A 23458-nucleotide genomic window follows, 5' to 3' on the forward strand; every position below is an offset into this window, starting at 1 on the left:
CTATTGGTCCTGGCTGCCCACCCTGAAGAAACAGGATATTTGGGAGTGGAGAGATAAGAGACCCTGAAAACAATGTTGTTTTTCTTGATGATATGCAGCCAGGAGATTTTTTTTTTTTTAATTAAACATCCATTGCCTGTGACTGAGTGTCACAGCAGGTGTGCCCGGGTGTGCGCGTGCTGCGACATGCCTCCCCGAGCAGGATGCAGATGTGGGGATGTGGCCGGACCCTGCTCCGTTTTGCATGGACTCCCAGCGCCTGGAGACAGGGCAATGAAGGCGTCCCACAAGCCCATCGGGGGGCCAGGCCTTCTCAGCAGCCATCTCCACAGAGCTGACCCACACCCAGGGCACAGTCCCCAGCAAGCACGCTTGCAGTGGGGCTTAGGGCACACAAATGGATGGCACTCAGTAACGGCCATTGCTGCCCAAGCCCCAACCACCTTTGTCTGTTCGCCATCCCAAGCCAACCTTCCACTTTCATTTTCTCCTTCCAAGCATGGGCTTCACGGTTTTCAGTGGTTTCACAAAGCCACCATGGAAAATTGAGAGGAAAAAATAAGCTTGTCCATATCGCTTTGTTCTGAAATTACTTATTCAAAATCCCAATCACTAACATGACTATGAGCACTACGAATAACGTCAGTGAGCTGACCTCGCTCTCTGACAGACACCAATGTTGCAGGCAATAGACCTCCATAGAACACCTGGCTACATGGAGGTGCCACCTGAAGCTTCTCCCACCCCCCTACCCCTGACAGTCATAACATTCAAGCTGTAAGTTCAGGGCCATGCATCTGTTTTCTACGCAAAGGAAGTGCAACTAATATTCCCTGGAGTATTTCCTACAGATCTTTAATTACTCATTTTCAGGAAGTTACTTGTTTTCTGGAAGAAACATTTGGGGTGTGGTCTGAACAGGGGAACCAAGGAACACGACAGACTCAATCCTAAAGCATCCCTAAAGCAATTCTTGGTTTCAGAGATGGATGACCAAAAAGTTAATGTAACTTCATCTTCAGGTCTACCTACTTCAGAGTTCTAAAGCATTCCATAGTCTTTTCTTTCTATCTCTATAGTCTTTATTGTCCCCCTAATTTGCCCCTGTGCTTACGTGTTGAGCATGGTCAGCAGTTCAAAACCACCAGCAACCCCGAGGCAGAAAACCTGGGCTTTCTACTCCCAGACACACTTATTGCCTGGGAAACCCACAGGGGGATGCTATGAGTCAGCATTGCCTCAGTAGCAGTGAGTGAGGATTATGCTACCCAGGTGGGTGGCACTATGGATCTAGGCATTCAGCTTGCTAAGTGTAAGGTTGGTGGTTCAAACCCAGCAGCTACCCTGTAAAAGGAAGATGAGGCTGCCTCTTCTGGTAAAGATTTACAGTCTCAGAACCCCTAAGAGAGTTGTTGTTCTACCCCGTCTTCCAGGCTCGCCCTGATTCGGAATGGAGTAGATGGCTGTGGGTCATGAGATGGGAAAGAAGGGGAGAGGGAGGAAGAAGATGAGGAGGAGAAGGAAACATGAAAATAAATACTCTTTAAGAAGTCTTGTTCTGGGTAAAAATCAGAACCTGACGAGTTCGTAGAATCTATATTTTCAGGGGATGTTGATTTCCTCTCTTTTCATCTCTGAACAATGAGTCAGATGGAAAGCCGATTAAAATTTTGTTTTCTCGAGAATTTCAAAGTACTCAGAGTTGTTTCATCTGGGCAGCTTCCACTAGAATCCAAGAGGGCTAAGAAGGGGAAAAAAACAAACAACACACCTCCTCAGGTCCACTGAGACCCCTTGGTTTCTCTTCTCCCCCAAGAAGCATCCATTGACAGTACGAACTACAGTATCTCAGTGCAGTCTCCATGACGGGGTATTGAACCATGGTTTTCAATAAGATGGCCCCTCCTCTAACCAATATACACGGGAGGCAGTGCCGCGTGGCCCTACCTCGCCCCCACCACCCCCAGGCTCCCAGCCCTGCACAAGCCCTCTGCAACAGGAGAAGCAGTGGCAAGTCCATGGACACCGTCCATGGCAGCCTGCTCCGCATCCCGTGGGTCTTGCCTAACTCAAATGAAATAGTGAACCGTGAAATTTTCTAACCTTTATTTTGAAAGAGTTTCAAACCAACAGAGACATTGCGAGATACGCTGAAGAACTCCTAAAATCCCTCGCCCAGCTCCACCAGCTGTTCATAATTCGCACCATTTACTTTATCTCTCTTGCATTTATTTCTGCATAATAATTTAGGCACACAGGGTAAATCCTTGGGTGCTAATCAAAAGGTCATCGGTTCTAGCTCACGAACGCCTCTGTAGAAGAAAAAAATAACAACAACAAAAATCTCGGCAATCTACTACTCCTGAATGGATTGCTGTTGTGTACCATTGAGTCGATTGCTAATCACGGCAGTCCAATAGGACAGAGTAGAACTACTCCCCCGGGCATCCTAGGCTGGAAGTTCACAGGGGAGCCCTGATGGCATAGTGTGCTGCGTGTGGGGCTGCGTGTAAGGTCAGCAGTTTGAAGGCGCCAGCTACTCTGCAGAACGAGGAGGTTATCTGCTCTAATAAAGATTTACGGCCTTAGAAACACCAGGGAGCCATTCTGTTTCCTCCAAAACTACGAGTTAGAATAGACTCCGGTTTGCGGGTTTTTCTTCTTGGCCTTGACATCTTAATGTACTTTGAAATGTATGCAAATGTCACTATGTACCACAGTAAGCCTTGCTATTGATATGGACACATCGTAGATATAAACTGAAAGATGTACTAAGCACTCTTGCACCAATTAAAATATCTAAACTTCCCTGGAAAATGTAAAAATAATGTCACCGAACCAAAAGTCCCTGCCATCGAATTGATGTCAACTCTTAGCGACCCTCTAGGACAGAGTAGAACTGCCCCTGTCAGGGTCCAAGACGAACTCTTTGTGGAGTAGGAAGCCCCTTCTTTCTTCAGAGAAGGGCTTCTGGTGGTTTCAAACTGATGACCTTTCTGATTGCAGCCCAACTGGTAACCTCTACACCACTGGGGCTCCCAGTATACACACAGGTCTGTTCCCAACAAAACCCGTTTAAGCAAGGCTCTGCAATCACTGGATGGCTGCAGGTTAAGTTCTCTCGGCACTGCAGTCCGGTCATCTTCCTTTTACGAAGGTGATTTCTAAATAATTATCATAATAAAGTACAAGCAAATAGTGGCTTCCAGATCTGTTTGGCCAGTTAAATTCAAGGCAGAGAGGCCACCTCAGAAGATCATAGCGACTGCTTTTTCCCCCAAAAGGTAATCTTATTAGATTTGCTCTAAGGACACAGGATGAACACAGAGGCTAATCGTGAAAACCTTTAAAGAAAACTGGTGAGAAAAATGCCAGGAAATGTGCGCAGTTTTTTCCAAACCAGCAAGGGCTGGCCTACGAAAACGGTGCTAGGAGGCATAGCCCATCCACCCTACAACACGGATCTCACCCTCCCCGACTTCTTGCTGTCCCTCAGAGTCAAAGAACAGCCGAGAAGAATGTGAGCTGGGTGCCCGACGAGGCCCAGACTGCCATCCTGATGGGGGGTGAGTGGAAGAGCACAGAATTCTTGGGTGTCAAAGAGCGAGGAGCACCACCTTCAGGAGTACAGACCCAGACGGGGGAAATGTCAAGAACCAACGGCTTCATGTTTTGACATTTTGTTTAAGAAAGGTCCCTACGGAGTTTGTAGCAATATTTTTCGACCTACCCTTACATGTGTTTGTATCTATGTAGAGGTATGTAATATGCACACACAATATTCTTGAATCAACAAGGCAAGGTCTTTCCTTGTTCCCTTTCTAACTGCTCTGCGTAAAACCTAAGGAGGAAGGTCAGAGGTTGAGAAAACTTGGATGAGACAATATAGTTCTGAAAACCGTACAGGAGCGCAGCAAAGAGAGTAACGGGGCACGGTTTTATTTGGAGACACAAGAGAATATTCACACATGCTGTGATTTATTTATTTTTCATCTATGTCTCTAACATCCATGCAAGCCCCGTTGGTACAGTCATTATGCATTGAGCTGCTAACCTCAAGGTCAGCAGTTCAAAACCACCATCCTCTCCTGTAAAGAGTTCCAGTCTCAGAGACCCACAGAGGCAGTTCTATCCTGTCCTATAGCATCACTATGAGTCAGCATCAACTCAACGGCATTGACTTTATAACATCCATAAAATGGAACACTGATCACCATAGAAAACTAAACTCTACTAGGGACATGAGGAAGCAGATATTCAGTGGTATGAAAAACTGTTTAATATACTATCCGTGAAGTTAAAAAGAAGGCTTAAAAGCAGCAGCATATCATCTCCCATTTTGTCAACGATTAACAAATCAACAAATATTAGTAGGCTAGGCTGTACCCTAAAATACTAGAGAGAATCCTGCGTAATAGTATGTTTCCTTGTTTTTTTACCCTTTTTCGGCTTGTCAATATTTTCAACAAGAAGCACAAGGCACATCTTCATGTAAGAGTTATGGTAGTAAAATGCAATGTTCTGTGTTTTGTAGTGATCTGAAAAATCCAGGCATATTCTCTACACACATGCAGCACACAACACCTACTGGTGTCAAGCCCTTTACCCCATTTTTAAAAGTACACACCAGGAATACTGAGATTAGATTGGCTCTTTTCTGAACGAATTTCATACAGAACCCCGGAGATGCTGGTGTGTTTTTGTTTTTTTTTTTGCTGGTGTGTTTTATGGTTGACGTGTATCCATGGTTAATCCATTCCGTGAGATCTAACGGTGTCCGGAGCATCCAGCAAGCAGGTGCGATTGTCCAGTCCTGGCTCCCCCTGGAGTTTCAGCACTCAGGAAGTCTGAGTGCCCTCGGATTCCGTGCACATACATAACCCTGCTTAGCCTGGCACCAACCCACGAAGCTCACTCTTTTGTAAGGGCAAAACAATAGGGGAAAACTGCTGCATGTTGTTTCTGAGATGACACGTGAATTTTAAACGTATAGTGTTTGGATTATTCACAAGAGCCCTGGAAGAAGGATGTCACAAGGATTGCTGCCAGGGACATGCCTGAGCCTGCAGATAAGGATCGAGCATCTGGAGCTGCCTGCACAATGGAAAACTCCATCACTCGGTGGAACTTTTCCTTCCACGTCCATTGGAAGATTTTCCTAGGAGCACAGGCGGTTGAAGGGGCTCAGAGTCACCCCCACACACACTGCTTCTGGGCCATTTTCAGCCTGCAGCATGTTCCATGAGTGTAGTTTAACTGCAATGGGGAGTTATGTGTATGTGTGTGCCTAAGCGTGTGTGTGTGTGTGTGTGTGTGTGTGTGTGAGAGTGGGTTTGTGAACCCGAGTGTGCATGAGCGTATAAGTAGATGTGAATATGTTTGATCTATCCTCCTCATCACAGTAAGTAAAAAACCATTTACAGTGTAAATAACTATGATTTCAACACTTTCTCTCAGTGGCTAGTGTAGATCTCAGGTCTTGGCTGATTTGACCTAGTCAAAACCAAGGAAATTGTTATCACACACGAAATCCTCCACTGCTCAACACCCCGCTGCAACTTCCCTCCTTTGGAAGAACATGTAAGTCTGCTTCTGCAGGCTCAAATGGAGCAATGATTTCAATAAACACAATTTTGTAAGCACGCCCCACGTCCTCAGGTTTATGCCAACTCGACTGTTACACCACCGGGGCCTCTACAAGGAGAGGCCTCTCGCAACCACAACCACCAGCAAGGCCTCTGAGAACGCTGCCTTATCATCTGAGATCGAAATGCCCACTAAGAGAGGAATCGCTCTTTTGATGCAATCGTTGGGCTTAAAGGAGTAACTACATTTCCCGTTCAACTTTACTGCGTCTGTCTCACTTCAAAACGAAACCCACTACCACTCAGGGCAACCCCACGGGGCCTGCGCCCTTAGGGTTCCCAAAGGTGTATCAATCGTCACAGCGGCATCTTTCTCCTAAGGAGCTGCTGTTGGATTCAAACTGCTGCCCATGCCGTTAGCAGCGCAGTGTGTAACCAGGGCGTCTATATCTAATTTATGAACCAGGGACTTTCAGCCAGGACCATGAGTGATGGGCAGGTTGGACCGTTGCGATCCATAGGGTTTTCGAGGGCTGCTTTTGGAAAGTAGATCGCCTTTCTCCTTAGTCCATCGGAGTCTGGAAGGTCTAGTGAAGGCTGTTCAGCTTCATGTTTATTTATTTGCATATTTATTTACATCTCAAATAGAATAAAAATTTGAGCGACGGCAAGAACCATCTGACACAGACTGACGTCTGCACTAGGGCAGCCAGGCTATTTGTGGATTTACTCACATAATGCCCATTCCCCAGCCTGCGGTGAAGCAGGGGAGCGCGCCTCACATGTGAGCAGCTACCCTGCATGCCTTCTCCCTCCACAAAGCTAGGGGGAACCCCTTTCCTCCCCTGGGGAAGCAGGTGAAGGCAAGGCAGGCCAGTTCTGTTCAAGTTCACTCTGCACTACCCTGAAATGAACTGAACTGAACTCTGCTGCAAGTTAAACGCACAATTCGCAATGAATGTCAATACAACCCACCTTCCATACAAGAGGAAACCAAGAAAAGAAAACCCACTGTTTGGCTTTGACTCACAGCAAACCACCAGGGTGGGGGCAGAACTGCCTCTGTGAGTTTCCGCAATGATCACTCCTCACAGGAGTTGAAAGCCATGTGCTCCTATGGAGCGGCTGGTGCTTTCAAACTGCTGGCCTGGCAGCGAACAGCCAGCCTACCGTGTACCCATGAGGCCACCAGGCTTCCTCTCTGTCCAGAAACACGGGTTCAATTCCCAGCCAATGCACCTCACACAGAGCTAATCCCAGGTCTGTCTGTGAAGGGCTTGCATGCTGCTTTGATGCTAAACAGGTTTCCCGGGAGCTTCCAGACGACCGTGGGCTAGGAAGAAAGGCCTGGTGCTCCACTTCTGAAAATCAGCCAACAAAAACTGTGTGGGTTACAGGGCAGTGACCACACAATGGGGCGGCTTTTCTTTCCATTATGCACGGGATCACCGTGAGTTAGGAGTGGACCTGACTGCATGGCGGCTAACCACAACAAAAGCAGCCCCCAAGGAGAACTGAAAATGTCCCGTTCTGGACGTGCTGTCACAGGCCGGCAGAAAATGCACAGTTTGATAGGCTGCAGTTGCCTGTGGTGGGTATTGTTTTATGCTTTATTTACAGCTGCAAAAATAAACCCACCGGAAATTTTAGGAAGCAGCCACCCACTTCTACCCCAAGAACTACACAGCCTGGTTCATTTCCTAGCGAGCCACCAGCCTTATGGGGATTTTCCCTTGGAACAGCTTGAATTGTTGCCACTAGGCGGCGCTAAAGGTCCCTTTAAAAGGTCCTTAGAAGGGATCCAGGGTTGCCTAATTTAGTATGCTCGGTTCCCAGAATTGATGATTTTCACACATTAAAATGAAAGTTCAACATTCGTAATGTAGAAAAGGGTTTTGTTTAAAAACGTCAATGGTTCTTTATTATCCAACACAAGGAACTATACACATTTCTAGGAGCAAAAATGGATCACACAGCTTTGCACCTAAGACAAAACCATGATTTTGTTCCGGGTAAGATTTGCCCATGGAATTGAGAAACCACTTGGCACCACACTGAACAACTTTGACTCCTGAAAATTATTCGGCTTCACAACTCCACAACTCCAGACAGTACCGTGTACGTGCACTGCAAATGCTAATCCACTAACAGACACATTTGCAGTGTGATTGTTTTCTTTGGAAATGACATGACTTAAAAGACGGCGTCTCATCTACACCCAAACATTAATTAGTAGAACCTTGTCAGGGCCAGGGCTGTGTGAGGAAGATGGATTCTACCGGAATATATCGAATGGGAACGATGCGAGTGGCACCTTCCTTTATTAAACAAGAAATGTAGTGTTTTGACATGTGCTTATAAAGTAGATGAACTGTGCGCATGGAAACAGCATACAGTACTAAGATATAGCTCTATGTGGATTATGTGTTGGGCTGCTAACCCTAAGGTCAGCAGTTCAAAACAACCAGCAGAAAGGTGGGGCTTTCTACTCCCCTAAAACAAACCCCCAGGGGGCAGTTCTAGTCTGTCTACAGGGTCACTAGGAGTCAGGGTTGAGTGTGAGTTCCTATGGGACCAAGGTGACAAAAGCAAATCAAAAGATTAGACAGGACCTCAGAGGGCAGTGAGTTTACTTTAACAGTGGAGCAACAAGTCAGTAAAGGAGGAAGGGATGGCTATGCAGCTCAGAGCACAGAACCCGGCACGGGGCTGCACATGGAGAAACGGTGGACTCGGTGCGTGTGCCACTGTGTATCCTACCAACAGCAACAACTGTTGTAGTTGTTGTAATGAAGTAAACTGTTATTCAAGATGGATATGTGTGTGTGTGTGTGTGTGTGTAGTTTTAAAAGTAAATGGGGGGTTTTCTTTTCTTGACAATCACTCTACGATATAGTCACACTGACTTTTCCATCAGTCAAGTGGTAAGCACTTCAAATGGAGTGCCTTGTAAGCATTTGCGAAAAATACAGCCCATTTTTAACTACCCTCTTTTTGCCCTCACGTATCCTTGCCAATAGCCACGCTGTTTCCTTGCTGCCCTGCTTCTCCTGAGCTCCTGCCACCAAGGTCAATGGGTGCAGGTTGTTTGTGTGTGTTCATGACCAGGCGCGCGGGCGTGTGTGGGGGTTGGACGCCAGCCTGCATCTGAAGAGGCATCAGGGCCTGTGGTTTGGGCTGGGCCGTATTTTCCTCCTAGCCTGCCAACAGAGCAGAACGTTGGTTTGCAATGTGCTCTGTAGAGTAATTTAAGCAGTGCTCTGTCAGTCGGTTGTGCTTCTATTTTTAAAGAGAAACGTTATTTTCACATGCAGACGGCCTCACAACTTAAATGGGGCGGATGAGAAATGGGAAATTATACTAGAGATGTACTCCTCCAGTAGCCCAGGTGGTGCTGTGGGCTAGATCTTGGCCTACAAACCGTAAAGGTCGGTGGCAGTTCAAACCCACTGGCTGCTCCAGGGGAGAAAGTTGAGGCTCTTTGCTCTGGTAAAGATTTACAACCCCAGTGAGTGGGGATGGTCTCAAAGGCAGAGGGTTTGTTTTGGGGTTTGGAATGCACCCCATACCCAGTTTCACCGGGGTGCAATCTCTAAAGAAAAGACTAGGAGAAGTTGGCCAGCCCAGCCTCAGGATGATCAGAGGCCCACAACCATCACCAAAGCTAAAACGAACAAGCAAACAAGGAAAACCATATCTATTGTTGGCAGCCAGTTCTGACTCACGGGCAGTGACCGCGTGTGTCATAGAGTACAGCTGCTCTGCGGGCTGTGATCTTTATGGAAGCAGGTCGCCAGGCCTTTCTTCTGTGGTTCATCTGGATGGGTTCAAACCACCATCCTATGAGGTTAGTAGCCAAGCACAAAATGTCTGTGCCTCGCAGGGCTGTCCACGTGCACGTTGCTCATTGCTAGTGAGGCACTAACTCGGGACGACGGTCAGGACAGAGCTACTTTCTGCTTCAGCATCTGGAATCATCACAAACTCAACTGCGAGGAGGGGAGCCTCAGGAGTGGCCCTCAGACAGACAGTGCCAGGCCCAGCACATCCCCTGCCGCAGAGGCCATGGCTGGGACAGTGAGGCCTCAGTCCATCCTCGCTCCCGTCTGATCACGGAGCCCAAGGAGCCGCTGGACACATGTGTGCCAGCTTCTCCCTTTGCAAATGAAATAAACACCTGGTGGGTTTATTTGCAGGTGGACTTGGCACCCCCCGAATGCACACCCAATGCCAGCAGCTGCCTCCGCTCCACGCTGCTCATGCCCCCTCCCCATCGGCTAGACGCCTCTCTGGCCAAAGAGGCCAGATTCCTTTCCCAAGGAGACCTGGCCGAAACTTCCATTTCCCGCTCCGTGACTTCCCCACAGAAAACGGGGCTGGGTAAATGAGAAGCAGAGGGAGGGGATCCATTACCGCAAGTTACTAAAAAGAAAAGCCCTAGTGTTTAGAAGGTGTTGTTATTATTTTCCCTGAAACATTAGCTCCAAGAAATCAGGGGCTCTGTCCCTAGCGTGGTCTCAGAGGCTTCCAGGGCGCCGTGGGGGCTTCCATCGGTCAATTTTGACAATAATGAGAGCCATCTGGAGGGCTGTGAGGGTGGGCCTGCTTAACCACTGGACTTGAATGTTCCTGGGGGCAAAGCCAAGGTGTATGTTTGCACAGGATCCAGAGCAAGTGGGCACTCAAGCTGCATGGGGCTCAGTTGCTGAGAAGCATGATCCTGTGCACCCCTCCTTCTTCCCGAAGGGGCAGGGTCCCCAGTACACTTCTCCCTCGTCATCCAGGAGGCTCCTTTCACAAAGATCAACTATGCTGCTCAGAGTCTCGTCCGCCGGACTCTTGCAGCGTGAACCCCGCCAGTCATCCCCACCCCAGGTAGCTGGGGCGCCCATCTCCCGCCTCCCAGACAGAACTAAGAGTGGGGATAGTTGATTCCACATTACTTAAAGCTGTTGCAAGCGTTTCGTCAGGAATGGAAACCATTAACGTGTCTCACACGCCACTCTCCGTTTTATGGAATTCTTGTGCTGGGGAGCGCTTTTTTATTTTATTATTTTCTTTAACAGCCAGAACACTGGGAAGTTCACAAAGACATTTTTCAGCTGCCTTAAGTGACCTTTCACCTAAGAGGTTTTGCCTAATCTGCAAATGGGAGTTAGAGAAGTCTTTCTAGCTTTGGAGTGGGGAGCTCTTTGTGCTCCGCAGAGTGAGGAGACACAAACAATGGGGCTACACAGATTTGCTGCGTCCTCGTCGGGTCCTGCAAACCAAAAGCAGATGTGGAGTACCAGCAGCTACCTCGTGGTGACCCATGGAAGTCGAGGCTAATCCAGATCATTCTTAATAACTCAAAACTGCCACCCTTAACCACCTATTTTTTTTAACCCTCATTTAGAAATGCAAAAAAAAAAAAAAAGGATTGAAAGTGTGCATTGAGACCCATTGCCCTCTGAACGCATACAGGTTTTCTACAGTAAAATCCAGGAGAGAAGCATTCCCTGCTAAATTGCACCACTGTCATCTATCTATGTATTCATTTAGGTGATCAGCAATGTTCTCATGGCTTGAACTGTGTCCCCCCAAAATATGTGTCTGCTTGTCTGGGTCATGGTTCTCAGTGGTTCAGTAGTTATGCCATGATGTCATCTGGCAGTTACATAATGAGGCAAACATCACCCATGATGTGATCTGATGTAGTCAGCTCTGCTCTGATGGAAGAGGACTCAGCTGGGATGCAACACCTGACTCAGATCACAGCACTGATGTGATATAAGGGGGATTCCCTGGAGTGTGGCCCATGTCACCTTTTATCTTGCAAGTGATAAAAGGAGAGAAAAGTGAGCAGAGGAGAGGCCTCAGTACCACCAAGAAAGAAGAGCTGAGAATAGAGCACATCCTTTGGACCCAAGGGATCGCTGCACTGAGAACCGCCCAGCCCCAAGCAAAAATTAATGCCAAGACACTGCAAATCCCCAAGGAACAAAGGGTCCACAGATGTTGGACAGAGGCAAGGTTCTTCCCCCAGTGTCAACAGAGAGAGGGAACCCTTCCTCTAAGGCTGGCACCATGAATTCTGACTTCTAGCCTGCTAACTTATAGGAGCCCCAGGAGTGCTGTGGTTAGGCATTGGGTTGCTAACTGCAAGGTTGGTGGTTCAATCCCACCAGGTGCTCCAAAGGAGAAAAATGAGGCTATCTGCTCCCATAAATGGGGGGAGAATAGATTTGTTTTTGAAAGTCATCCACTTGTGGTATTTCTGCTACAGCAGCACTAGATAACTAAGAAAAACATGGTTAAATCAAGATCTGGAAAGAGCAAAATTGTACTGAAAAGTAGATTATGTCCACCGTGGACTTTTCCCAAGAGCCAGGAAGTGGTGAGCCCCTTGGGTTATTCCTACTGGTCCATGTAAGAAAACATTTTAGAGGAGATAGCATGGTGGATCTAGCAACTTAAAATATTTCACTATCATTGAAATCGTTTTCATGTTCAGTTACTTTTCTAAATTGTAAAATAATTCATCTAAGTCAAAGAGAACAGTGAATAGGTATGAGAGTAATTTATAAACTTCCAAATGAAGAAATCAATCATTCCACTCTGAACTTGAACATGTAATCAATATCGTATCTACTTACTACATGCAAAAGGAACTAATGTCAAGTATAAAATTGTTTCTGACACGGAATATTGCTTTTTACCTTGTAGTAAAGACCAGGTGTCATGACTAATGAAAAGCTAGACATTAAATGATTTTTAACATCCACAAACAACTGCAATTACACTCTCATACTGCACACAGGACTTCTTAAGCCAAGTTTGAAATTAGGTTTATGGTTATGTAGAAATTGGAGGAGGATTAAGACATTTGTGCTAGGCTAGCTCCTCAAATCTAAGGCACTGCTGTACGCTATACCAAAATTTAATGTAGCACGAAGAGAGAAAAAAAATCTGCCAAACAAAATTAACCCCAATACTTACTTTTCCACCAACTGTAAGTAAGACACACCCAGATTTTTGAGATGCTAAAAGGTAAACAAACGTGTGTCTTAGACTTGATCTACGGTTGTATGCTTATCTTCTAACCTCACAACTGTGAGTACTGCACAGGACCGAGGGGTGTCTGTGCTGTTGTAAGTGGGTCACCGTGAGTCAAAGCCAAGTGGAGCACACCAAACAACAGCGGCAGCAGCAGCAGTGTGTTTATCCAAGAGCAACTCCTGAAATGACTGAAACGCTACTTGGGCTTTCTCCAAGATCAGCACTGTGGACATTGGGCGCTGGGCAGTGATTTGATGTGAAGAAGTATTCCTGTACACCCATGGCCTCTACTCATCACATGCCGTGCCAATCGTGATACCCCCCTCGCCCCTCCAAAAAAAGAAAATGCCAACCACAAACGTCTCCAGGCAAATATCCCAGGTGGAGGTAAAAAGCCACAATCATCACCAGTGGAGAATCAGTGGGATAGAACAATTCAATCATATCAGCTCTGCGGTGCCTTCGTCTAAAGATAAATGGCAACCTGTCAGCTAATGAGACGTGTATTATTGGACAAGAAAATGCCGTTTAAACAAATCTTCGGCGAATCCACAAGAGTGTGTGCTGGCTGTCCTAAGCAGCACGATGTGAAAGAACAAGGGTGGACACAAGTCACCGTCAGCAAAATGCCCCCATCTATAAGCCACCCAGTCAGCACAGCGAAGAAGTCAGAAATCAAAATGAGAGGAGCAACAACAACAAAAGGTTAAGCCTTGGCAAGTATCAAGAGGGAGAACATTCACTCATGCGCATTGGGAACATAGATTGATATTTCTCAGAAGGCAATTTATTGTTTGATTCGGCAATTTCTATGCTAGAAATTCATCTTTTAGAAACAGCCACACTAGACAAAGGTGCGTGTACAAGGATGTTCAAAACAGCACTGTCCGACCAACCAGCAGACCCACCAGTGGCCAACGGGGAGACTGCAGCTCAGTGATGCCAGGGGTGTGCTCTCAACCACATACATGTTCAAGGCTGTGGTCTTTCAGTGGCAGAGAAAATGCACATCAAACTATTCTGAGACACGGGTCCAAATAAGGATCAACCTTGACATCTACAGAGATACTTGTTGCTGATTCATTTTGGTGATGAGAAGTCACAAGAATAAATGAAAGGAAGATTGACATAAAACATTTCTGGTGAGAGCACAGTTATGGCCGGTGCATGAAGCAGATCACTACATGAATTTCCTACAAAGCTGAGCCTCACTGGAGCTGGGATTGTTATGCAAGTAAAGAAAGAAGGGCAAATAGGAGACGGGGCCGACACTAAGAGTGATATGTCTATGATGAGGGTGTTCTTTTTAAAAATCATTTTATTGGGGGCTCGTTCAACCCTTATCACAACTATGGTGATTTTCTGTAAGACAGAAGCAAAAGTCTCCATCAGAGAAAAACTAAAAAAAAAATGAAACGGAGGGAAATAACAACCGAAGAGAAAAATGGACAGAACAGGAAATTCACATATAATGATGTCTACTAGCGTAGCCAAAATCTTGTTATTTGAAAAGTCTGGTGATTTATAAACTTCTGGTGATCATAATTAAGAGAAAAGAGAGACAGTGCAAATAACCAAAGTTAGGAATAAGCAGGAGGCCATCACTAAAGAGAGTAAGAGGAGCTTATAAACAATTTCCTATAAAGAATTATGAAAATTTAGATGGCAAAGCTGCCTTCCTAGAAAAATAAGACTTGCCAAAACTGTTCGTGTAAGTAGAAACACAAAATCTGAACGCCCATGACTATGAAAGAAATGATTTAACAATTTAAAAGGTTCCCAAAAGAAAAGGAAAGACAGAAAGTTCCAGGTCCATGGTGATGTGCTTACATATGCTGATATGCACTTAAAAATAAATATTACCAGCCTTACACAGCGTTTTCAAGTCATCGAAAAAGAGGAAACCTTAACATGGAAATGTGCCCCAGGCCCTACGAAAACAGAACAATTATAAGCCAACCCCACACATGCACCACAGGCAAAAATCCTAGGAAAAATACTAGAAAACCAAATTCCAGTTACATAAGGTAGAATGATCGACTGCAGCGGTTCTTAACCTGTGGGTCGCGACCCCTTTGGGGGGTCGAACGCCCCTTTCACAGAGGGTGCCCGATTCATAACAGTAGAAAATTACAGTTATGAAGTAGCAACGGAAATAATTGTATGGTTTGGGGGTCACCACAACATGAGGAACTGTATTAAAGGGCCGCAGCATTAGGAAGGTTGAGAACCACTGCTCTACTGTGACCAAGTTAGATTTATTCCAAGAATGTAAGATTGTTGCTTTTAATATCAATATCAAAATGTGCATTATAGGAAGAAAAATTGCAGGAATACTTCTCAAATAAAAATGAAAAAAAAAGCACTTTATAAGATTCAATAGCCATTTATGATGAAAAATGCTAAGTATATTAGCAATAAAAGGGAACTTTATCAATTTCACAGCCACTCAAGCCTACTGAAACCACATAATTTAATGACAAAACATTGAAATCTAATCCTTGAGCCTAAGAAAAATATAATGTGGCCCACTATCACTACATTGGTCATAAACTGTACTAAAGCAACGGTTCTCAACCTGGGGATCGAATGACCCTTTTACAGGGGTCACCCAATTCATAACAGTAGCAAAATTACAGTAATGAAGTAGCAACGAAAATAATTTTATGGTTGGGGAGGTCACCACAACATGAAGAAGTGCATTGAAGGGTCATGGCATTAGGAAGGTTGAGAACCACAGTACTTGAGGGACTAACCAGTACACATGACAAGAAAATGAAATAATAAGAGTTTGGGGGAAAATAACAAATTCTAACTATTTGCAGATGATTCAATTGTACACACAGAAAATATTGTTAGAATTAAAAAGTGAATTAATAAGCCTGAGAATCTTCCTATCAACGAGGCAATATACCCTAAGCTCACTGCCCTCGAACAGATTCCAACTCAGAGACCCTGTAGGACCAAACAGACTGCTCTAAAAAGTTCCCAAGGCTGTAAATCTTTACGAAAGCAGGCTGACTCATCTTTCTCCAACCGAACAGCTGGTGGATTTAATCCACAGACCTTTAGCTTTCCAGCAGAGGCGAGCCACTGAGCCAAGGGACTCCGCAAGGTCAATAAAGGTCGGTAGATTGTATTTCTTCATATCAACAGCAGTAGAAGATGTAACTTTCATTAGCATCAAACTGTACTGTAGGGAATACTCCCTGCCATGGGGTCAACTGTGACTCACGGTGGCTCTCTAGGACAGCGTAGGTCGACCCCTGTGGGTTTCCAACACTGTAACTCTTTACTGGAATCGAAAGCCTGTTGTTCTCTTGAGTAGCAAATGGTGTGTTTCAACTGCTGACCTTGTGGTTCGCAGCTCAAGGCATAACCACTACCCCATCAGTGCTCCTTAAAATGTGGAATAAATCTAACATATATCCACAGGGATTTTACACTGACCATACATAATATTATCAAAGGCCTAAATAAATGTATCACTGTACCACATTCATGGATTGAAAAACTTAACACTACAAATCTATCAATTCCCTACAAACTGATCAACAGATTCAATATAGACACAATTATATTTGCAATCGAATTTTAGGGAACTTAAGCAAATGGATTCTAAAATTTATACAGAAATGCACAGGATCAAAAATTTCCAATATGCGCTTGAAGAAGAGTAAGGCAGAATGGCTTTCTCAACCAAAAATTATACAGAGGCAGACATAGTTAGGTTATCATGTCATTCACACAAGAATAAACAAATAAACCTTTGGGACAGAACAAACAGATCCATGGATGGACACATCTGTTTGACTGAGGGGGCCCTTCAGAGCAGCGATGAAAGGAACGAGATAGGAGAAAGTGGAGAGAAGTTAGGATATCCAAATGGAAAATAATTAGCTCTACGAGCTAAATGTGAAAGAGAAAAACAAACAAGTTAAATGATCTTTTAAAAACACGAAGCGTCTGAATGATACAATATAAGGGTGGTTCAAACAGTTGGTGGGAATGTTCCACTGTCTTTTCATTACATTATCCATGTGCATTTTGGAATCCCCTCAGAGGGTTGTCGGTTTGTCACACTGCGGCGGCTTACGGGTTGCTGTGATGCTGCAAATTTCACCTCCGGTATTCTTAAGTCCCAGCAGGGTCGCTGAAAGTGAGCGGCAGAGCTTCCAGCCTGAGAGCAGACTACAAAGAAGGAACAGACTGCTCACTTCAAAGGGATCAGCCACCGAGAAGGTTACGGAGACTTCCAAACACTGGCACGAGAAGCAGCAGAACCCTGTCAGAGAGTGTGCCAGCAGATGAGCCCTCGGGTCAGAGGGCACTCAAGATACGACCGAAGAAGAGCTGCCTTTCAAAGGAGCATCTGGCATAATGATGTGAATAGCGGAAAGCCTGTCAAAGAAACATCTTCAGGATCTTCATTTGTAGATGGGGCAAAACTCAAAATGAGAAGAAACAGCCACAAACGCATTAATCATTGGAACTTGGAATGTACAAAATACTAATCTGGCCTTCAAAAGTGAAATGGAACACATAGATAGCCATATCTTAGATATGAGGGAGGTAAAGAGGACTGGTATTGTCCATTCTGAATCAGGAAACCATAGTGTCCTATCCTGGGAATGACAGGTTCAAGTGGAATGGCTTCACATCACCGTCATAAAGGACATTTCAAGATGGATCTCGATATACAATGTTGTGTGTGAAAGAATAGTATCTATCCACATCCATGTCAGTCCAGTGAATACAAATATTATCAAAATTTACGCACCAACCACTAAGGCAATGCAGACATTTAAGAAATTTACCAAAATCTTCAATCTAAAATTGAGCAAACATGCATTTAATATGCATGGATAAGCCTTGGTGATTGAAACTCAAAAGTCTGAAACAAAGAGGAAAGAAAAAACAATTCAAGTCTCGAGTTGTAATACTGAAAGATTCTATGGGCATAAAAATTAAATGGTGCTGTTAACATCAAAAGAAGATGTGGGGAGGTGGGGGGAGAGGCAGAATCATTGTACCAAAAAGACCTAGGTGCCATTCAAGACGTGGCACACGACCAATGGGAAAGATGGCCTTGGCGATCAAAAGGAAGGTGGAGAGCTCAAAATAGAATTCTACAAGGCCAAAGACGTCTGCATCAAAAATACCTCTTCGACAACACAAAAAGTGTGTGTACACATGTGAGTTTCTACAAATGAAATAGGCAGAAATCAAAATGACTAAATTGTTATAAGAGATTATAGAGAAGCTCAGTATTAGCAGCTAAACCCAGGCCAGTGGCCAAGTGTGGAACATTCCATCCTTTGCTCATACGGAACTTCATGTTGAAGCTGAAGAAAAGGAAAAGTCCACAAGAGCCAAGATACAACCTTGGGTCTATCCGACCTGAATTCTGAGAACATCTGAAGAGCAGATTTATTCTGTTGAACACTAATGACAGAACACCTGATGAGCTGTGGATGGACATCTAAAACATCACACATGAAGAAAGGTAAATGTCATTTAAAAACAACAACACAGAAAAGAAAGCAAAGATCAAAGTGGGTGTCAGAAGCAGCTTTGCAACTTACTCTTAAACATGGAAGAAATGATGCAGGAAAAGAGCTAAATAAAAAGTTTGAAAATGCACCTCAAGAGGACAAATAAAAGTACTGTACTGAAATGTGCACAGCCAGAGACTTAGCAATCCAAAACGGAAGAACACACGGCATATCTGAAACTGAAACAACTCGGGAAAAATCCAAGCCTCAAGTTGCAAGACTGAAAGATTCCATGGGCAAACTGTTGAATGACGCAGGACACATCAAAAGAAGACGCAGAGAATAAAATGTCACTGTTCCAAAACGTCGTCAGCATTCAACCATATGATCAAGACTCAATGGTACTGAACGAAGACATCTATGCTGGCATTGAAAGCATTAGCCAAAAACTAGGCTCCAGAAATTTATGGAATAACAACTAAAATGTTTCAACAATCTGATGAAGCACTAGAAGCGCTCACTTATCTATGCCAGGAAATTTGGAAGACAGCTACTTGGCAAGATGACCGGAAGAGACCCATACTTGTACCCATTCCAAATAAAAGTGACCCAACAAAATGCTCAAAATATAAAACAATATCATTGATAGCACATGCAAGTAAAAGTTTGCTTAAGATCATCCAATAACAATTGCAGCAGCCCGTTAACGGAGCTGTCAGAGGTTCAGGACCTATTCAGAAGAGGGTGCAGAACAAGGGATATCATTCCTAATGTCAAATGGATCTTGGCTGAAATCAGATAATACCAGAAAAGTATTTACTTGTGTTTTATGGAGTATGTCAAGGCATTTGGCTGTGTGGATCACAGCAAACTATGGATAGTCTCGAGAAGAATGGGGATTCAGGAACTGGCAATGCTTCGGTCTTCACCCACAGGGTCACTATGAATGAGAACTGACTGTGAGGCATCTGATATCAATAATGGGCAATGAGAACCAAGAACCCTCATCTACTGCTGACAGAAATGGAGAGTAGTACAGCTGATAAACCACCTGGCAGTTCCTCAAAAAGTTGAACAGGTGAGGGAGGGTAAAAGAGATTATAGTTGCAAATGTATGAAGGTTTGACAGAAGCTATCAGTATGAGCATTTACCTGTTATGAAAATATATCCATGAATGTGGTGGTGTATACAGGGGATCAAGTTACAAAACTCCTTGGACATAACAGCAAACACCCAGAGGGAATGAGTTACTCAGTCTGTGGGATCAAGACCACTGTTTCGGGGAAACCCAAGCACAAAAGCATAACATAGTTCACATATTCAATGTTATAGTCTACATGCTACTTTGAAGAGTAACAGCTAGAGTCTTATTAAAGTTTGTGATTGGTTGTTTAATGTGTACATTTTGGTCTCTCTCCTTCCAGGGCAAAGAAGAGTGATGAAAGTCTAAGACGGGAATAATCATCAGTCTCCACAAACTCGAGCCCAGAAGAACTAGATGATGCCCGACTACCACCACCAACAAGAACGCATTAGAACAGCAGTTCTCAACCTGTGGGTCATGACCCCTTAGGGGGTCGAACACCCCTTTCACAGGGGTCACCTGATTCATAACAGTAACAAACTTACAATTATGAAATAGCAATGAAAATAATTTTATGGTTGGGGGTCACCACAACATGAGGAACCGTATTAAAGGGTAGCAGCATTAGGAAGGTTGAGAACCCCTGCATTAGAAGATCCTAGATAAAGAGGAAGAAAATGGTGGAACGCAGCTTAAAATCATTACAAAAAGAGAATAAAACTTAGTGGTCAGAGATTGAGTAAGACTCCCAAGACCACAACCCTTAGTCACCCTCCAGGTCAGTAACGGAACTCATTTTCATGTTAGAATAATCGAGCATGTAAAATCAAAAGCAGGAAGCCATTTACCCAATGATAAAGTTCAGAGAGTTGGGGGAAAAGGAAACAGGAAACACAGGGAGGAAGTGGGATGAGTGATGGTACATCGAAGGGATTTCAATGGATGGATCGAAACAAACTGTGTATATGTTGTTGGATGCAAAATTGATGATCTGCTCTGTAAACTTTCACCTAAGTCACAATAGAAAGGTAAGATTGAAAATTTTAAAGTTGAACATTAGAATCACAACCTCACCCAGCAATTTTAATATTAGTATGTAACCAGGATGGAGCACAAAGAGAAATCTGTACCCCATTATTCATTGTTACACTTTTCACAACAGCCAAAAAGTAGAAGCACTCAAATCATCTATCAACAGATCAATGAATAAACAGAAGGTTGGATGTCAATGAAATATTCTGCGGTCAGAAATTAAGTTTAGATGCTTCCATGCCAAGGATGAACCTTGAAAACATCATGCTGAGTGAAACTAGTCCCATGGAAAGGAACAGGATCGTATAATCTCACTTAAATGAAGTATGTAAATCTAAACAATACTTAAAATTATCTGTGTTACCAAAGGCGGGAGAGGGGAAAGGAGAGTGTTCTCATCTGGGGGCGATGGGTTATGTTAATGTGCTTGTTAGGTGCCATCCAGTCAGTTCTGACCCAAAGTGGTCCAATGCCCCACAGACTGAAACACTACAAGGTCCTGCACCACAATCGTTCCCGTGCCCGAGCCCACTGTTGCAATCACTGTGTCAATCCACCTTGTTGAGGGCCTGCCTCTTCTCTGTTCACGGTGATGGAATCTTTGGGAAAAGAATAGTAATAATGGAGGCAAACATGAAATAGTAATCAATGTCACTGCTTTGTACATGTGGAAGTTGGGTTGCCAATCCTCTGGAAGGCATATGGTCACCTCAATAAAAGTTTGAAAGCCCTGGGAAACACAGTGCTATTCTGTCCCATGGGCTGCTGTGATGCCGAATCAGCTCCGGGGCAACTTGCTCAAAGGCTAATCAAGTCCTCAGGGCCAGCGGAAGCAGGAAGCCTTTATTAACCTTGTTCCTAAAGGGGGCAAAAAGAAGTAGTGGTTGTCAGAAACAGGTACAGCCATCGTCATAACTACAGACCAAGGCCAACAACAGGAGCTGTGGCTTTCCACAAAGGAAAAAGCCACCATACATCCAACAGGAAGAAACTCAGAAAATAAACACCTGAGCTCTCGTTCTTCCTGCCCTCCATTTTCCTCCTGTGATGGTCTAATTTTATGTGCCAACTTGAATAGGTTACAATGCCTGTTTCTTTGGTCAAGTTCTAGTTTAGAATCTGTTATAGTTACATGTGATTAGATCAGCTGGCCTTCATTAAAGCAGATTCCCTTCTCCAGTGTGGTTGGGCCTCATCTCATCAGCTGAAGGCCTGAAGAGCAAAAAGGAAGCTTTCCCCTGGAGCACTGTGTGCCTCCAGACTATACCTAGACATTTTGTCAGATCTCTTCACTGTTCCGTCTTCCCGTTGCTTGACCTATGAATTTGGAGGCACAAGAATGCAGGAATCACCTGACCCATAGATGCTGGATGGCCAGTGCCTTCCCGTCATACAATTCCTTAAAATAAATCTAGATATTCAAGGATTGTAAACAATAAAATCCAAGACCAGAGGAGGGAATGGTATTAGAGCTTAAATTCTGAGCACCCCGTTTGCAGAAGGCTATGGAGGGCAGTAAAAGCTCAAAATCTATTTGCAAGGTCCCCACTTAGATGAAGCCCTCGGTGAGTCCCCTCTGATCACTGACCAGGGATGTGCACAGTCTTGCTATTACCAGACAGAGTGCATTGGAAAGTGGACTAACGCAGATGGAGTTAGGCTACATTTTAACATCTTTATTACTGCTCTCTCATTGATCACACTGTAAATTATTCTAGTTTTCATTTCTGTATGCTTCTTTTAGATTGAGATTTTTCTATGTTTTATCTTGTTACTGTTGTTAGGAGTTTGTTTGTTTTTTGGTTTTGTATGTTTTTCTTCATATGAAATCCAGCAGGCAAATCTGCAGAGCCGTAACTGAATTAATGGTTGCTTGGGGTTATGACAGGGGTGGTTAGGGGGAAAGGGGACAGTGTGAAAAATAATGAGTACAGGAAAGAAGAGAATGTTCTAAAATTGATTGTGGTATTGACTGTACCGCTCTTTTAGTGCTTAAACTATTGAATTGTATGGTATGTGTATTATATGTCAATAAAATTATAAAAATTAAAATAAACACATCTAGATAGTTGATGGGTGGATGGAAGGACCAACAGACTGACTGATTACTAGTTCTCTTTCTTTAGAGAACTTTCACTAAGATACCTTCTCATTAGCTAAACTCAATGAGAAAACAAAGGGCAAGGAAGCGCACAACGTCACACAAGGTAGGGTGTGACATCAGCTTCCTGGGACAAGAAGCCAGGCAGAGAAGGACAGAGACTGGATCGGAGAAGTAAACAGAGAAAATCTATCTCACCTACTATTGTTAAAGACTACAATTCCAGAGAGAGAGAGAGAGAGAGAGTGTGTTTGTGTGTGTGTGTGTGTGTGTGTGTGTGTGTGAGAGAGAGAGTGTGTGTGTGTGTGTGTGTGTGTGAGAGAGAGAGAGAGAGTGTGTGTGTGTGTGTGTGTGTGTATAAAACATCAAAACCCTCACTGCCATGGAGTCAATACTGACTTGTGGTGACCCTCAAGCGCAGGGTAGAGCTGCTCCCGTGAGTTTCTGAGATGGTAACTTTACAGGAGTAGATTTCCCTTTCTCCCAAGGAGCATGCCAGTGGTTTCATACTGCCAACCCTTGGAATCACAACACAACGTGTAACCACTATACCACCAGGACTACTCATTGAATGTATACAAGGGAGAAATATATGCATGTGTGCCCAAAGGACACAAACCAGACAGTTTGCAGCAACAACAGCTGTAAGAACCCCAAACTGGAAACCTCCCAAGTGCCCATCAATTATAGAACAAATCAATGAAGTGCACTACATTTATATATTGGCACATTAAAGAGCAATGAAAAAGGATGAAATTGCAGGTATAACAATAATCTGGATGTATCTCACAAATACAACTTGAGTGAAAAAAAAGCCCAATGCCAAGGAATGCACAGCCCAAACACCTTGATACAAAGCTTGAAGAGCAGGCCAAGCTAGAAGACTAGATATGCACGATTAGATCAGCAATCTATAAAGAACACCGAAAGAAGCAGTGTCCATACATATGAAAAAAGATATTAATCTCTAGGTGAGACACAGGCCAAAACTGGTACTCTGAGCAGTACACTGGTCTTCCCCGTAGTATAAAGGTGGGGTACATTTCTCGAGGCGATGCGTTAGGTTTCAGATTTTTTCCACTGTGAGAAAAAGAAAGAAAAAGGCCTGCATAATCCTGAGAT

The sequence above is a fragment of the Echinops telfairi genome, unplaced genomic scaffold (genome assembly GCF_000313985.2).
Source record: "Echinops telfairi isolate 266 unplaced genomic scaffold, ASM31398v2 ScPeMD7_7469;HRSCAF=8507_0, whole genome shotgun sequence".
Lineage (NCBI taxonomy): Eukaryota > Metazoa > Chordata > Mammalia > Afrosoricida > Tenrecidae > Echinops > Echinops telfairi.